The following is a 6,272-nucleotide window of genomic DNA, read 5'->3' as shown; positions in this document are numbered from 1 at the left end:
TCACTAGGCATATGCGTTACTACAATGCCTTCCCATGTACTTGTCCTAAACATAAGTCCCCCCTAAGGCTTCACATACTTAACGTCCCCCCCCCCCCCAAGATTAAAACAAAATTTATTATAAGAGAGATTTTTACAAAGACAATAAACTCACGCCTTCAAACGGCTAATCTAGCGCCATATACCGCTGAATGCACTGCAGGCCTCATCCAGAGTTCCCAAAAACTTAATTGTCTTCCTTAACATACTTAAAATTCATATACAAGTCTTTTATAGGCGAGAATTTGAGAATTCTAATCTTATAGATGGCTCTAGCTCACTTATGCCAAAATTTAAGTTTCGTATATAAGCCCCCCCAACTTGGAGAAGCTTCTAGATTTGCCATTAGGCGAAAATTCGCCCTTAAAAATTACCCTGGAGAGTATGTATCCCCCCTGTTGGAGAGAGAAACCCATCTCTCAATGGGAGTGTCATGTGGCATCAATTTTCCAGGGGCAGAGCATGGGAACACCACTAGCATGGGGCAGAAAACAACAAATATGCCACCTTGGGGTCTTGTAACCCATGTGCATCGCACATTCTTGTGTCACCACTGCACCTTCTCCAAAATGGCCTAGGGAAATGGGCGTGACACTTATCAAGAAATGCTATTAGGTACCTTCATGACACACTACAGCAATGGCATAAGGTTTAGCTAAGAGGTACTAGTAGTGGGGTGTTGGAGCCCCTTCATAAAGCTTCTTGGACCACCATATCCAAGGAGAGGGCTGACACATGGTATTTGTACAACCAATGATATGACTATGGGAGAGAAATGGTGATAGTGGTGTCTACTCAAGGTGAAAGAGAAGAAAACTCTGCTACACTAAAACTTTGGACCCAAATATTCACTCACAGGCAGTACTTCCTTTTTGCATTAGCCTTGCATATGCTGAGGAGGCTTACGTGATGGAATGGCCAGTCTTACAATGAGGCCCGAATGCTCTACGAAAGCTACATGCTACGAATACTTCAGCAAGAAGATCATCCAGGTGAGTCCCTTAGATGATTTCCTTGATACAGGGACGACCGTGCTAGTGCATGGTTTGCTCTATTCTTGAAAACCAGAGACAGGCATACCTTTCGAGTGGTCGAATATCTTACAAATAGCGACGTCCTTTATCTTTTGATTGTCGCAGCTTCTTATTGGGAAGTAGTATACTGGCCCAGCCAGTGTGGTAGATTGCCATCGCCCATTTGGGTGTTTACGGGATGTTTGAACACGTTATTTGGAAGCAGATGTTGCTGCTGGAAAATCTCTTTGTACTCGCACTTCGAGGACTAGGAGCAACGAAAAAGTGAATGCCTGGAAGGAGGTATTGCTCGTTCTGCAATGGTGTAGTGGTGGAGCAATATGAGCAAGCGTAGGTCTGGGATCGCAGTCCAGAATAACCCCTTAGTAACGATTATGTTAACAACTATGTGCACATGTTAGAATGACTGCTGGCTAGAGGCATGACTGTGGGTGATCACAAGTGGTACGAGGTTCTGCAGACTGCTTAATAGCATTGATTAGAACAGATAGATCGTGTGTAGCCACTCTTTATTGAGCTGATACATCATAAGCAGTAATTTCACACACTCGCAGAGACCTTCTCCACGACTTGTGTCGGAAGAGTAGTCAGGTGTAGATAAGCTCAATTGGAATGAATATACTACCTAGCGTGAGTTACTTTACTGAGCTATTTGCTTGAACTAGAGACCAAATGCTTATTTCTAGGACTCGAGGAGTTGGGGCACCTTCATAGAGCTTTTGCAGCTTGGTGATTGCACCGATTACGAAGCCCTATACAGGTTTTGTCAAATCTGCTGCTCAACATTGAACTATTAGTATGATTTGAATTAGAGGAGTCTTCTGCAAGTTAGCTTGCAGAATAGCTTTGTACCTTCTCTGTTGCAACAGATTCTTCTTTACTATTTGATGAATGTTTCGGGATGGGAAGATGAACGAAACTTAAGAGTTTTGGTCCCTCCTTTACGAATAGGTGGAGAACTTAGGAGAATTTGGACATGATAAGGGAAGTTGAAGTGACTATGGAGCCACCTTCTTGAGGAGCTTGACTGATCTGAAGGCCAAGGGGGACAATTGACAGTCACCATCCAGCCAGGTTTTTTCTGCTAATTAAGGAAGAACTTTTCATAGTCGTTACCACTAGTGTCTCCTCACACTTACATGTTTTGCAAGTTGTGACACTTTTGTTTCAACAAAGTATTGTGTATAGGTAAGTGAATATACATAGCTACCTTTTCTGCTACTACTGGCCTATAATACCCGAGAATGTTTACCATGTTTTAGTCTATATGGGTATTCTTTTACACTATGAATTATGCTTGAACTATGAAGGGAGCCAATGTTATGTGGAAATTTTTTTTCAGTTTCAGTTTGCAAGAGAAGTGAAGAAAAACCTCCATATTGGTTGAGATGGGCAGGCTGAAATCGTATCATTGCATTGATAGATTCCTTGCCTATAGAAAGAGTTTCACTCTGCATTTATTCCTTGGTTATACATGAATTTTCACTCGCAAGCTCCTTTTTCAAGAAGTTGTGGATTAAATCATCTTTATGGTGATTTGTTCTACTAATATTTGATGGAAGTTACATCATAGTACTGATTTTCAGCAACTATGTGGATTATAATATGTCGTGAGAATGCTTTGACTGAGGTATAAGACATTGTCTAAGCCCTTTTCATGGTTCCATTTCTTGAATATTTTCTTTACCTTCAGGCGTTTCCTTTGGAATTTTATTAAGAGAGATCATGGATATGTCGTAGTCCCAAGCCAAGCTATGTGTTTGAAGGCACTCTAGTCCGTATGTATGTTGCTTGTCATGTTGATTTTTCAATCAAAAGTTGTGGCTGAAATAGTGCAAGCATATTTGGTTGTCCAAGACACGCTCATTGTAGTAATTTATTGGTTGTAACAACATCAACTTTTAGATGTTTTGCAAAGAGTATATAATTTTTGTTACAAATGTTTGATTGATATGCTTCCAAAAGAAAAATTATAGCTTGTCCAAAGATTTGTAACTTCTCAGTTCAAGTCAGAATGCGATTCCTTATGTATCGGAAGATATGCAACTTGCAATATGGCTAACCATAAATTTTTTTCACTACTTGAGAAGGGAGTCCTTTGTAAAACTGATTACCATTTGCTTACTTTTGGGTCTTCCTAAATTTCGTCCTTTAATTAAACATGCCAAGGTTTGAATTTTGTTTATCTAGATGGTGTGACATGGATAATATCTGTGTGTCAGCTTTGAAGCCTGCCTTCCACAACATAGATGAATGGTTCTTACTTTTTTCTTGTTGTGATGGTGCCAGGTGAGTTGCCACACCTCTCCATCAGATTTGCAGGTAGGATCTTGGGCATTACATTGCGGACAAGGATGTTGGCAATCTCGTAGAATACACTTCGGTGACTTGTAATAAGAGACATAGTATTCTCAACCCTATGGTACACACTTACATAAATGTATTCATTTGCAATGAGAACTAGAAAGTGAACTGCCTTAGAGCTTGCTCAGTTCAGAAATTGTGTTAGGTCTTACCATTGGAGGAATTTACATGAAATTATTCTCTTGAATTCTGTAATGATAATGCAGCTAGAATAATAAAATAGATTTCTCTTTGCTGCACCCTTAAGCATTAACTTAATTGTGAGCGTAGTCTTGATGAAGCATTAACTTAATTGTGAGCGTAGTCTTAATGAAGCAATGGTTGCGAGGGGCCTTGTGAAGCTTTGACTAAGAATGTGGGATAGGGGAGATATAGATTCATTGAAGTAGTAGGTAACACACACACTTGCAAGTTCGTTTGGATTCCAAAGATCCTAACTTGACGAATTTGCATGTATCTCTTGCAGGACCCTTCTTGGTTTGAGGACCTCGTCAAACTTGGCTACGAGGATCCGTTACCGCTCCTCTCATTAACATACTAGGCCATCATGATGATGTTCGGTCAAAAAGTCCATGAAGTTATGGTAAGCGTGGACTCACAAGAATTTTGGGACCTTTTGAACTCTTTTTAATCATAGCCTCATCTAGTTGGTCGTAGGGATCTTCACTTGATACACTCTAGGGATGTCTCCGAGAAACTGCTCGACGGGACTCTGTCATGGTGATGATAGCTTTGCTGTCCTCTGTTGATTGGTTGGAGAGGGTTAACACTTATACTACCTTTCATACACTGACTCTTATCCACTACCATGTGTGATGGGACCCTTAAAAATCCATGATCTTATTGTAAAGGCACTTCCAAGACCCACTCGTACTCATCACAATGTTAGTGGGACATGGATTTCTTTAGTATATTACCCTTATTTTATATAATTGATTTGATTTTATCTAGGGTAGTAGTCGCAAACCCAATCGATTGATGGGTGGAATGTTGCCCTCACTTGGATTGCATGTCGGACCCGCTGGAATGTGGTCGTGGGACACACACCCTTGGGGCTCCTTGTTTCTAGGGGTGCCTTGGCATGATCGAGGAAAATTTAATGTGATATACTTCATTCTCTTTATTCCCCCCTATAAGGGTTTATCTGATGATTGATTACTCGGCGTCATGGAGCTATACATGGTTCACTAGGCTCACTTAAATTGTGGGGGATATTATGAAAAGGAATGCATCTTGGTATTGGACCCATATGGCGACATGCCATTATATAATTATGAGGCATGAAATAGAGCAGTAATGGACGATATGGAATATTTGGGATATGCTCCCCATGCTTATGATATATGAGCATTGATAAAATATATATATCCCATGAATTGAGGTCCTGGCATACTCAAAGAAGCCTTGGATTTCTAAATTGTTTAATTTATATAGCCTTATGATCATCATAATTGGGAGCCTATGGATATTGGAGATAGGGTGATTTTATACAAGCATGTTGAATTTGAATTTATGTGAGGAATAATTACATGGAGTCCATTAATAAATATTGAATAATCGGGTAATGGTGGAGGTTTAATGACTGGATTGGACTTCTTTGCACATTATTGAGGGATAGTGGCCCTTACTAAAGAATAGGAAATAAGGATTATGAAAAATGGAGCATGCAAGCTCTGGCCTAATGAAATGGGCGTGACACTTATCAAGAAATGCTATTGGTTACCTTCATGACACACTACAGCAATGGCACAAGGTTTAGCTAAGAGGTACTAGTAGTGGCATATTGGAGCCCCTTCATAAAGCTTCTTGGACCACCATATTCAAGGAGAGGGCTGACACATGGTCCTTGTAAAACCAATGATATGACTATGGGAGAGAAATGGTGATAGTGGTGTATTAATAAGTCGAAAGAGCATGGTTTTTTGGAAGAGGGAAGGCCAAATATCATGCAAAGGGAACACATATTGAGAGAGGGAACTCCAAAATAAAGAAGTGATGGAGCTCTACTCGAGGGGAAAGAGAAGAAAACTGGGCTACACTGAAACTTTGAACCGTGAGATCCCCTTATGTTCACTCACAGGCAGTACTTCCTGCCTTGTATACGCTGAGGACGCTTATGTTGATGGAATGACCAATCTTACGATGAGGCCCGAATGCTCTATGAAAGTTGCAGGCTACGAATACTTCAGCAAGAAGATCATCCAGGTGAGTCCCTTAGTTGATTTCCTTGACACAGGGGCGACTGTGCTAGTGCATGGTCTGCTCTATTCCTGAAAACCAGAGACACACATACCTTTCCAGTGGTTGAATATTTTACAAATAGCGAAGCCCTTTATCTTTTGGTTGTCGCAACTTCTTATTCGCCCAGCCAGTGGGTAGATTACCATCGCCCAGTCGGGTGTTTACGCAATGTTTGAACACTTTATTTGGAAGCAGATGCATGTGCTAGAAAATCTCTTTGTACTCGCACTATGCGAATTAGGAGCAATGAAAAGTGGATGCTTGGAAGGAGGTATTGCTTGGTCAACAGCGGTGTAGTGGTGGAGAAATATGAGCAACCGTAAGTCTGGGATCGCAGCCCAAAATAACCCCTTAGTAACGATTATGTTCCCTAGAATTTCTTTATTGTAAATTGAGAAGTTTAGCTCTAATCCTTTGAGTTCCTTGCTCTCAAAAGTGACCTACTAGCATTGAGGATGACTGGGAATATCTAAATCCCAGGTAATGAGAGTGCTCTCAACGGAAGCAAGAACGGAAGAGGGAGAGAGAGAGACAGAGAGCCACACAAGTTTTGGTGGGTACAAAACTCCCTAATCTTCTTTTTCATTCATTTATG

This window comes from Dipteris shenzhenensis, chromosome 3 (genome assembly GCF_047967505.1).
Source record: "Dipteris shenzhenensis isolate YYH24624 ecotype China chromosome 3, Dip_SZ_1.0, whole genome shotgun sequence".
Taxonomy (NCBI): Eukaryota; Viridiplantae; Streptophyta; class Polypodiopsida; order Gleicheniales; family Dipteridaceae; genus Dipteris; species Dipteris shenzhenensis.
This window is presented reverse-complemented; position numbering follows the sequence as displayed.